This window comes from Pieris napi, chromosome 23 (genome assembly GCF_905475465.1).
Source record: "Pieris napi chromosome 23, ilPieNapi1.2, whole genome shotgun sequence".
In the NCBI taxonomy this organism is placed as follows: domain Eukaryota; kingdom Metazoa; phylum Arthropoda; class Insecta; order Lepidoptera; family Pieridae; genus Pieris; species Pieris napi.
The window spans coordinates 7,109,946-7,123,121 of NC_062256.1; positions in this window are offsets into that span (position 1 = coordinate 7,109,946).

A 13,176-nucleotide genomic window follows, 5' to 3' on the forward strand; every position below is an offset into this window, starting at 1 on the left:
TCAGTGACTCCATCTATAAATACCATATTCTTTGCAATCGTTTGAGGAGCTTATATTGTTCTATTTACAATTATGACACTTTATTGACAGATCCTTAGCTTGTTAATAATTAATTGTGTGTCGCCTGGCGCTAAATATGTCTGTTGAATAATTAGTTGGGTACAAACGTTTATTAATCATGTATTTATGGCATACGAAAGGGCACGAGGTGGAAATAGAAAGGGTTATGTCAATAATGAAGCTGGTATTTCTGTAATTAGATTATCCTACTTTGCATTGCAGTACTATGTATATTGAGACAAAAATTTAAGAATGTTAAAGGCGCAATTTTCTACTCTACAAGATTTGATTTGTCTTTGGAATCATAGATTATGAAGTCTTCAGTCAAATTTTTTAAGGTTAGATAACGATAATAGAGACCATTTATTTAATTTCAATCTTTGAGCTTATTTATACTATTCTGTGATTTCCATCCAATTGTTTTTAGTAATCTGATTCGGATTATAGGTAGATTCTTCTTCTTCGGTAGCATTCTTCATTTCTGAAGGTCGTGTTAGTGGAGCCGCAAGCCTCTGCGCCTTTACTTGATCGGTCCAGCGAGTAGGGGATCGGCCTAGAGATCTGTTGCCCTCCGCTCTGCCAGTATAGTTAGATTATACGTTTAATATTTATGACCCTGTAACCAAAATTTGGTTTGGTTTAATGGAAATATATACATTATTATATATGTATATTATTAATACATGTTGTTAATTGTGATACCACGTTTACTAATTAACGGGTGCTACTTGGGGTGACTGGTCGGACTTAAATTCGTGTATGCGGTGATGTCAGTAATTTAGACTATTTACGTGTTGCCACGAGAATGTAAGTGCGTGCTCCTATTTCACCATGCCTCCTGCTGATAGAGGACAAATCTTTGTTATTAATTTATATTATTATTATTCATCAACTATTAATTACTTAAGAAGTCACGTGGAACATGGTGTAATGGTTGCAGCTCCTTACAAACATTTTGTAAAACTAAAACCTTGGCTATTAAAAAGAGTGGCGGAGAGTTTATTGCCAGTTCTTCTCGTCCGTTCTACGCCTTTGATTTGAGAACTGGCACTAAATGTAAAATTTGATATGTTTTTTCTTTTTTGACGTTCATAAGTGTACATTGTGTTACCTATATGAATAAATGATTTTGACTTGACGTAACTCTCTCAACTATTAACCATTTAGACTTTGTATACTTTTTCACGATAGTAGGCCTTAGACGTAGGCCTTCTTCCTTCTCCTATTCGACCGGAATTGCGCCTTTTGCATCTATTAAACAATGGTTTCTCTGCATTATATTATACTTCTTTCAGTATAAACTATATTGTATGTATAGATTTTTGTCATCAAAATCAGGAATATAAAATATAATCTACTTCTTTTACTAAAACAATCAATTTGTTTATTTTATTAATTATTTAATATAGTTTATTGAATATTTTCTTCCTAATAAAAGTATATAGTATCAGGTAGAATTCGAGGTAAGTACAGAGTTTATTTTTATTTTGTGCCAAATAGTTTTAATATTCGGTGTTGAATGAAATTGTATCTAATTTTTAATCTTAGAAGCGTGTATGTTATGACCTCATAAAATTTGGAGTTATCTGTAATTGCCTTTAAGTGTTTCAAGATCTGTGTTAGCGTCTATGTTATTGTTATATTCGCGCGAAAACGTGCTTTGTTTAATTGACATTAGGTTTGACGGGGTCAAAAAATTACAGCGTGTTGTATACATGGACCGCTAATGTCATAATTCAAATAATTAATATTTTCCGCGCTTAATTGGTGTCCTAAATGAATAGATAAATTTATTGCGTCTTGATCAAGCTATTAAAAAAATCGGTTATTAAATTAGAAAGAATGTTTCACTTTCCTCAAAGCAACATCAACTATACTAAAAACTCAACGCAAATACCACTATTTAAGCCTCAACTTGTTTAAGCTATCGGAACATGCATGAAAAGAGTAATAAGAATATCAATAGCCCTAAATAATGTGCATTATGAGCACACTCCACACACCGACACTCACATATTTAACCTCACTTTCACACCATCATACAACACACCTGAATTAGGTATTACTTAGTTAAATTTAATATTTTTTACTTTTGTAAATGTTTGAACCTTTTTGTATATATTATGTATTGTCCATGTCCATCTTTGGCTATATATTTAGTATGTTAGGTTGTATATTCCTTATATTAGCTGTAGGATTACGAAAAAAATCGAGTCCCAATTTGAGACTTGGGATTTAATGCCTTTATTATTTAACCAATTTAAAATATCATTCATGTAGGCAACTGGATGATTATGAATGTTGGTAAAAATAATTAATATAAATTTACATTTATTTAAAAGGGCGAAGAACGGATGAGAAGAACTAGTGAAAACGTCACTCTGATTATTCTCCTCTTCCCACATTAAAGAAATAACGTATTGTAATAAAAAAAAACTCCTAATTTTATATTAACTGCCAGTTCACAAACGGCATAGAAAGGACGAGAAGTAGTGGTGAGAACGTCTTTCTTAAACAGCCAAGGTTGTTGCATCTCTCTAAGCACCTGGCATATTAGAGAAGTTATTTATTTTAATTAATTAAAAAAATTTAATGGTCCTAAATTTACATTTACTCCCGGTTCTAAAAGGGCGTAGAACTGGCGAGAATAAGTGGTGGTAACGTAAATAGCCAAGGTTGTTTACATCTATCTAAACACCTGATTACGTTCCAGTCACTTTAAAGCAGTTACTTATTGTAATTAAATAAAAAACCGATATTGAATATAATTTATAAACACGTGTAAATTGTGCCAGCTTTACTATCTTGTCTGTTTAGACAACTTCAATGATAAACTCGTAACTGACATCTGGCGCCACTCGACGTATTTGGGGATCGGTTGATTATTTAGGTTATTGATTTATTTCAGGATAAATCGCGATGCTATTATACTACTACTACTACGGTATGCTGTGCTATATACATATACCTACTACGTAACAGAGTGAGTGTGAAATAAAACAAAAGACGACCGATGAATTTCACTTCGTTAAGATTGGTCAAGGTCTGTGACAGTTTTTGTTTAACAGTCTCACCTCCTTGATCACGTACTTCCTAGCTAAATGATTAATACATGCGATGCTATTTACCATTTACGTAGTGTGAGTGAAATATAAAACAAAAGACGACCGATGAATTTCACTTCGTTAAGATTGGTCAAGGTCTGTGACAGTGTTTGTTTAACAGTCTCACCTCTCTGATCATGTACTTCGTAGCTAAATGACTAACACAAGTAACTTAATGGCATGAGCTTTTCCTGCGATACATTATTTTAATAAATTATAGATGAAACAGACCCAGAAGTTTATTTATTTATTGATAATCCACAGTTTTTTAAAGATAATATTTGCATTTTTTAAAATTATAAATATCACATTATGTACCTACTAACCAAGACAATTTACTAATAGTTTATTGGTTAGGGTGTGTGTGGGAATGTGTAATGTATGAGGGTGTGTACTGTGTAAGTGTGTACGTTTTAAATCTTAAATGTTAACCATGTACCTTTGTTTGATTTGAATTTCAAAAGTATGGTTACCACCCAAAAACAATGATTACGGTGGAAATCGAACCCATGGCCTTCAAGTGAATCATGCATAGAATATGCAGAGAAATATTGAAAATTCCATAGACGCTAGACGCAAACTAGACTTATCAATTTGCGTTATCTTAATAAGGCATTTACCATTGCTCCACTTTACCAAAATATGATTTATTAAGCTGTCATTTATTTCATATCATTGTTAGAAGTTCATTTGAGATATAAATTATTCAATGTATTAGAATAATTACTTTATCATAGACTATAAATAGCGTACGGACCGATTAAACGGCATAAAAAGATATTAAAATATTTACAATTATTCGGGATATCACCAGCAAGTTTACTGCTTCAATAGTTATGCTAATAATGTGGGGTCACTCTGCATCTTCTACCGCATTTACCATGGAGAGTGTTCAGAGGAGTTTTTCGGATTAATACCTGCAGCTGAGTTTCGTCATCGGACGTCGAGGCAGAGTACGAAATTCCACCCGTATCACCTCGACGTCCGCCGTTCCACAACTGAGCGTTTTTCAAGGCAGTTTTTGCCGCGCACCACCACTTTGTGGAACCAGCTGCCCACTGAAGTATTTCCGAACCAGTTCGACTTAGGGTCCTTCAAGAAAAGAGCGTACCACTTCTTGAAGGGCCGGCAACGCACTCGCGAGCCCTCTGGCATTGAGAGTGTCCATGGGCGGCAGTATCACTTAACATCAGGTGAGCCTCCTGCCCGTTTGCCCCCTATTCTATAAAAAAAAAAGTGGTATTTCATTTATTTTCTATGATGTTACATAGTGAAATACCACATTTTTTTTTTGTTCTTAGGGTAAAACTAGAGATAGATTATATTTTACTTCACTCTGATTTTGCAGATACAGGATTAATATGTTCTTGCGATTGACATTATTACTTCTTTATTACCACAGATAAGTAATTCTCTATAATTAATAGACACCGACTTCAGCGAGTTTGAAAACACAATTTCACAATTCGAATAGATAGATAGTGTACAGTACAAAAGTCGTTACGGCTTACTGTTATTTTTAAACAAAATCAACAATTTGGGTATAAGACATGTCGGTTTCCTCACGATGTTTTTCTTCACCCTTCGAGCGAATGTTAAATGCGCACATAGAAAGAAAGTCCATTGGTGCACAGCCGGGGATCAAACCTACGACCTCAGGGTTGAGAGTCGCACGCTGAAGTCTCTAGGCCAACACTGCTCTACTTACTGGTACTTTCTTTAGCAAACGTAAAAATATTTTTACGACAACGGTATCCAGGTGTTCTGAAATAAGCATTTATAAAGAATACGTCGTTAGCCAGAGATATAAATAAAATCGTCTATATCGGTTAAGAAAGAATTTAATTAATTTACTTAATTATAAGCAATACATCGCGTAATTTCTAGACTATGACAAGGCCAGCCATCACATTTGTTTCGTGCATCAATTAATATCTAACAAGGACGCATTAATTGCAACAAAGATGGAAATTGCTTAGCAACTGCCCTCTTGACTCTGATTTTGCTTATTGAATAGATTTTCCTTATGTCGAGTGCTTTAAATTCTTTTCTTAGACAAGGTTGAACCAGAAAAAATATTCTGGTTATTAATTATCCAATTTGCAAAAAATATAACTCAAATCTAGTTAACTCAACTCATCTACTGTCTACGTAAAAAGCTAGTGTTTACTAGGGCTTCCAGAACGATTCGTATTCGTGTAGTACATTATATGTTATCACATATAATTATTGTATTATATTATATGTGTAGAATTGTATGTTTGTAAATAATTTATGGTGCAAAGAATGCTACTAAAATATAAAGCACATTTAATTTGAGACTTATTCAAACGAAAAACGAAAGTAGATATAGTGCGGGCATAAAAAAAATTATATACAGCTTTGTCAAATTAGATTAAATTCACGTATTATTAATTTATTTGACGATTGATGTAGTATTTTACTACAATTATGTATGTATATTGTGTTTTTGTTTTCCATTTGTAGTGGTCTCGTAAAGATTATCATTGAAACAGCCGGTCAGGCTGCTATATTCCGCCATCACTTACTAATCTGGTAGCGAGATCTGGTAGATTCTACTGGAAACGTATATGTAATAAGTATTATTATATTATAATATGATAAGCACAATATGTGGTGATTACGTCAACAGAAATCATTTAATTTTTTACACATATTACCCGCACATTGTCTATGCTTGAAAACGAAATGCATTTTCGAGGATTCCTACAAAAAATGAATACGTTTATGTACTATTATTTTTGAGAGTTTTGCTTTCTTTTGCTGACAAGAGGAAGGGGCGAGAGGTAAAATGCAGTAAATCTGCTTACGTAATACTTGAACGGTCTCTAAGACCTAAAACAATTTAAGTGTATCTGAAAGGAGCGTGTCATATGATGTTACCACCGCCCATGAACTTCCACATAACTTGGTAGGTGGGTTGCCGGCATTTTGAGTTTTGCTACGCTTTTTTCTTGAAGTCGAATTGGTTTGGAAATTCTTCTATGGGCAACTGTTTCCTCATAGCGCGTCAATTAATAATAAATAGTATGAATTTTATCGACGGTTATCTTAATATATATAAATTACGTGTTTGTCACGTTGTTTGTCCGCTATGGACTCCTAAACTACTGAACCGATATCAATCAAATTTGCACACCGTGTGTAGTTTGATCCAACTTAAAAGATAGTATAGCTTTCATCTCAGTTTATACCCACAATGTAATTTTATTGCAAATTATTTGTTTATTATTTGACACAATTCTAACAGATGGCGCTCTGTTGAAAGTACCAACGTTTTACATAAGCCACAATTTTATGGCATATTCACCAAAGCATGGTGGTCCTCATGACTGGTGTTCTCCTACCGTTTCCCTTGAATAGTTTACTACTATGTAATATAACAAAAACTTTAGCCACAGCAACGCTTGGCCGGTCTGCTAGTCTATAGAATAATTTTAATATCAATATAACTCTTAAAATTAAACGCATTTTCCAAGTATTTTTTCTTATACTTTACAAGGAACGAGTAGTAATTTCAGTCATTTATATCGAGGAGATGTTTTCCCTTAGTTTATTTATGGACCACTTGCAAGGTAGTGTAATAACAGATTAGGTTTATAGAGCAATTGAAAAAATAGGTCTGAAGATTTCTTGATTGGTTTATTAGTTACGTTATTTCAAATGATTCCTGGACGCGGGATAAAAAATATATTCTGGTCATTTATATAAAAATCTGATCTGATAGATAGATTTTTTATATTTTTATTTATAAAAGCTCGCCAACGCTTGGCAACTGGTTCATTGGTACAAGATAAATAAAATACAATATTTAATGTGACAAGCACTTATAAGCAAACAACAAACAAGAATAGATAAAAAAGGGTGCGTGTACTTATGTACGCGCGTAAGAAGTTATACTTCTTTGGCATTATTAAAAATAGATTTTGATTGCATGAAAATAATTAATTACAATTAAATAATCAAAGACTGGAAAAGGAGTCATTATAGTCAATAAAGTTCAGTTTACATTTGAAAAATTAAATAAATATTTATTATTATTCTCTTACATAAAGTGTTACATAAATTCTATTATTATTCGAATGTTGTTTTTAAATTATGTCCAATGCCGTAGCATCTTCCGTGGGCAAGTTCATTCTGTTAATTTTGTGTCACGGTGCGCGCGCATCGTAAAATTTCACTCTCATCAATTTTTCATAACGCGCCTAAAGAATATAACTTCAAAAATTAAATAATAAAAACTTAAGGAAAATCGATTTCAAAGTGTGAGGGCAGCATCTACCCAGACCTACCTCGTTTGTCAGAATGTTCAATCTGGATATAAGTACAACTCGTATTGTGATATTTTCTGTTACCTCAATTATATTTCAGGCAAGTTATTTGCACCAGCAAGGACACACTTAAGAAAAACGAACATTAAACGCTATGCTTATAAAATTAATAAACGCTCATTCAACAGCTGCAGCGATTCGGCCGGTGTCGGGGTCCAGGGAAAGGTTTTATGTTGATTATTAAGCATAACCTGTATCACCTGCATCTATTCCTCTTGAGGTCTTGGCCTCAGATTTCTGAATCTGTTTTATGATCATTTTTAAATCCAATAGGCAAGTAGGTGATCAGCCTCCTGTGCCTGATACTTTTAGGGTTTAAGACAAGCCGGTTTCCTCGCGATGTTTTCCTTCACCGTTCGAGCGAATGTTAATTGCGCACATGAAAGAAAGTCCATTTGTGCACAGCCGGGTATCGATCCTACGGCCTCAGGGATGAGAGTAGCACGCTGAAGCTACTAGGCCAACACTGCTCCATGAGAAATATTAACAATACTAAAAACGTGATCCCTCATAACAACATATTATATTATGTTATACACATAATTTTATATTTAAAATAGAGAAATTAATTATTTAGAATTAATGTCTTGAGACGGTTCTCTCTGTCTTTTATTATCTTTGGTAGACAGAGAATAAACGCGCCAGTCTATTAATAACCTATTACTATTAATATTGACTAATATTCGTTACTTGATCTTTAATTTTATGTTTCTTATAACCAATAAATAAAGATTAAACTTTTGGTTTAGTTCAAATTGTATCTACTTGGACGTAAAATTTTGAAGTTTAGTAACCTCTCACTGTGGGAATTGTGTGTGTAACATATTATCAAAATTATAATATAGTTTTATTAGTTTGGTAGATTTTTGGCAAAATTATTTTACGCATTATTTATTTCAAGAAATAAGTATCGCAGTACAGCGAGGAAATGTCAGCGTAAACGGGACGAAACTTTTTAAATTTGTTTTAATGTTTAAGCTATTGCATAGCTTCTATCGCGGGCCTCGAGCGTGGAGACCGAATCCAGAAATTCCGTAACGAAAAAACCTTACGCGTTAGAGCGGGACAGAACGCATATTGCGTATTCACATCTCTCTGACGAGATCGGTGCAGCCGGTGCGCGTTAGAGTGAGACAGACTATATAGGCGAGTTAGTCTGAGTCTGGTAGAGTGGTAGATTGAATTAATTTATCAAAGAAAAAACTTGAATTAATATCAAAGAAAAAAAATACTGCATAAATAAATAATTATAATTGCATAAGTTGAAAAAAAAATGCAAAAGCTTTACCGCGGCAGTCCCCGAGTGCCACACGTTTTTTTTTTAATTTATTAATATCATTTTTAGTATGTAAGATAAGAAAATTGTTTGATTAAAGATATTAATCGTTAAACTACCTAAAGTAGGCGTGTGTCCGTAAAAATACTTGTCATAGATTTGACCCACTTTTGTTTTAATTAGAGATAACCTTACCCAGCCAGGAATGGTCTTTGTCTGTGATTTATTACCGAGATTTCACCGTTTCTAAAATAGCTGTCTGGCTGCAAACTGTCATTCCAGTGTTGCCAATTACGGTAGATTTCCATACATCTTTAATATCTTTTAGTTTATGATTTACTATTAATATATACTATTATAATATTTTCTCTGGATTTTGAGGGTAATAACGTGATTTCCTATTTAAATAATAGTTCAGTGGCACTACAATCCTGGACCACAGGTTGCTTCGACTTCGATTTTCATTGTCATTTTGTAGATACATATTGATTTGTGGATTGGACTGCCGGTTGTCCACAATTTCAAGTAAAAGTTGCTAGTTATTTCTCTTAAATTTAATGTTTCTAAAAATAAATCAGTGGCGCTACAACCTCTTTAGATCTGGGCCTCAGATTTTTGAATCTTTTTAATGATCATTTTTAAATCTAATAGGCAAATAGGTGATAAGCCTCCACGCCGTCGACTTTTTGGGTGTGACATGTCGGTATCCTGACGATGTTTTCCTTCACAGTTCGAGCGAATGTTAAATGCGCACATAGAAAGAAAGTCCATTGGTGCACAGCCGGGGATCGAACCTACGACCTCAGGGATGAGAGTCGCATGCTGAAGCCACTAGGCCAACACTGTTCCTTAATCTATTAGTTGTTTTGTGTTTCTCCTAGTCCTAGAAAAAGTCTAGCTAGTTTTAAATTAAATTATAAATGGTAAAATACAAAACAGTGTAGTATTCGGCCTGTATCAATAGTTTTTTTTTCATACTACTGATTTGGTTTAGATGTATTAGACGATAAAGGTGTAATCGTACGGTGATAGAAGACATCGTGAGGGATCTGTCTTGGGGTCACTCCGAGACTTAGCATTAAGTGTGACTCTTGTCAGCAGATGGTCAAAAACGGAAACCGAATGGACTAGCCCAAAAAGATACAAGGGCAGACCAAAAGAGGTTACGAAAGGATAGCTGGCAAAAAATTGATGATGACGGCAAAAAATAAAATAGAATTGAAAAAGTTGGAGGAGGTCTGCTCCCAGACGGGGGCCGCATCTTAGCTTAATAAAATTGTATAATATATATTTGTATATATATTTTTTTTTATATAGAACAGGGGCAAACGGGCAGCAGGCTCACCTGATGTTAAGTGATACCGCCGCCCATGGACACTATCAATGCCAGAGGGCTCGCAAGTGCGTTGCCGGCCTTTTAATGTAAATAAGATGTGGACGAATAAAGGCGTATCACTATTATTTGAATATGACGCTTGTCAAATGTCTTGGATTTTGGTAATCTGAGATCCACTGCCCATGATATGTTTTATTAAATATTTTCAAAGATCAGATAAATATCTTTTATTACAGTAAATCTACTGTATTAACAGTCTCGCACATGCGCCTGAGTTGTTTGTGCGAGTGCAGCAAACTCGTGGGCAGCGAGCGTCAATAAAATATTCATTACTCATGTGTCAAACTGGCATCCTATAGTGGGAACGTAGTTATAAACGACAAAAGCATTGTTTTTGTACTCCATTGTTACATGACTTCTATACATTGTACGCGCCAAGGCTAAATATAATATTTGCGTACTTTTTCATAGTACTAAATGTTGCGTTTATTAAAATTTTATAGAATTTATTTGTGACGGTACTACCGTTTGTACATTGTACATTGTTAGTACATTCTAACACGAAACAGTTATGGTTTGGTCGATGTATGTACTTGAAGTTCACAACCTTTCATTTTCATACAAATATCTAATCACCATGCTGATAGAGGACAAATCTTTGATTTTAATTTATTTTATTATTATTTATTACTTAAGATGTCATGTGGAACATGGTGTAATGGTTGCAGCTCCTTACAAACGTTGTGTAAAACAAAAGAGTGGCGGAGAGTTTATTTCCAGTTCTTCTCTTCCGTTCTATGCCCTAGATTTGAGAATTGGCAGTAAATGTAAAATTAGAATTTAATGTATATTTCTTTTCTGACGTTCATAAGTGTACATTGTGTTACCTACATGAATAATTGATTTTTGACTTTGACTTTGAATAAGAAATCTATATACATCTATCAAAGAGCATCATCAGGACACTATTGGTAAATATAGCGGAATCGTAAATCCATTTGGCAATAGCGTACAAATAAACAGATATCTGTTATATATGTATATGTATCAAGAAGTATTTACCAGAATCTGTCCTAATTTATATAATACCAGCTGCCCCCACGAACTTCGTTTTCCCTTAATGTGATATTACTTAGTCTACCTTTTTGTTCTTTTTTTTTCCTGGGGAAATGCGTTACGCATACCCTCCCGCAGCATGGTTGAACTGGTGGGGAAGGGTGATGTGGGACTCGCTGTTGTGCATACCCACTAAAACCCCACGGCGCCACCAGCTATCGCCCGGGGCAGGACACGCGGTAACAGCGTAGCCTTGTCCGCATCCAGCCACGCGATCGACCGTTAATATTACGGTCCTCTATGGCCACGAATGATGTGGAATGGACCTTGGCACAACAAGGGCCTTTCACATCGGCCAATTCATCCTGTTTTATAGAGCTGGGGGAGGCCGGGTACAATGCTTGCAGGGATGCGTCGTCACCTTTTTGTTCACACCAACATGGAATATTTTGCTATGCTACCCCAGAGACTGTTCGGTGTTCTGGCATGAAAACTTTTTAGGGTTTTCTGTGAATTTTTCTCTATATAAACCTCAGACTTCTAGTCGTAAGATTTTAATTAACAAATAAAAAGTAGGAGTTGGTGATTGAAGTGTGAAAATTTAGGGTTGTATGTATTTTTTAATGCCAAATAATAAAAAATAAAAATGTTATCCAAAAAAGACAAAAAACTTTTTGGAGTGTCCACTCCTATTACTTAGGGTTTTGAAATAAAGATAGTAGCCGATTCTCAGACTTACTGAATATGCTTAAAAAAATTTATAAGAATCGGTCGAGCCGTTTAACAAATAAACCTTCTATATATGTATAACATTTAGGGTCTGTTTCACAATGTATGGATAAAGTACCAAATAGCTATACAACACATAAATTATTAGGAAGATAAATTGTGCTATTTGACACTTCATCGGACTCATAACTTATGATGGACATTATGTGACGAATAGCGCTATCTGACAGTCGTGAAACGCAACAATTGTGTTTATCCTACCAATAAGTAATAAATAGCTAATTTGGAACTTATGTGGAACTTATCCGTACATTGTGAAACAGACCCTTAGCAAGACAAATTAAATTAAGAATATAACAGGAACAATATAAGAATTCGTATATAAACATTACTAATATATGGTTTTAAAATCGTTTTTGTAATTGTTTTGTCTTTTTTGTCTGGACTATATATAGACTATACCTTTCTGTTTACATTTGCCTATTATCGTTATCAGTTTATTTTTAGCTTACTCATTTTTATCAAGCCTTTACTGCTGACACCTTTATAAACATTTGCTTTTACATACCTAATTTAAACTAATTACATCAGATGTGCCGGTTTTGGTAATCAGCGTCTCCTGTGACACATAGTCCTCTTCTATTATTATCTATTGTTAGCATTTCTTGTTCAAGTTGAGGCTCATATTCTAATTATATCGTCTGCCCATCTCTTGCTCTGTGTTCTTCTTTTCCTTTTTCCATCTCGTGGTTGTCATTCTGTAATAATTTTAACCTGCTATCTCTCCATCCCACTGACATTTCAATTGCCTAATTTTCTTTATAATGTCCTCTACTTTGGTATTGCCTATATATTTTTTATTATAAAAATAAATAAAATGAAAATCAAAACAAATTTAAATAGATAGTACCGGTGACCCCAGAGCTGGCACTTTCCTGGCTCAACGAATAAGTACCGCAATACAGCGAGGCAATGCTGCCAGCGTTAAAGGCCACAGAGACCAAACTATTTTAATTTGTTTTGATTTTCACTTTATTTATTTTTAATTATTTTTATCATTACTTTGTTTTTTTTTAATATTATCTCTTCTGCTCTTTTGTGATGTCTCAGTGTTACTCATACTTTTATTATTACTGTGAAACAATTTAAGGAATCTTCTATATTTATTATTTATATTTTTTTTAATACCTTTTAATTGTTAATGTTACTTATTGATTAATTAATAAATATATATTTTGTCAGAGTGTATGTCCTCTTATATGT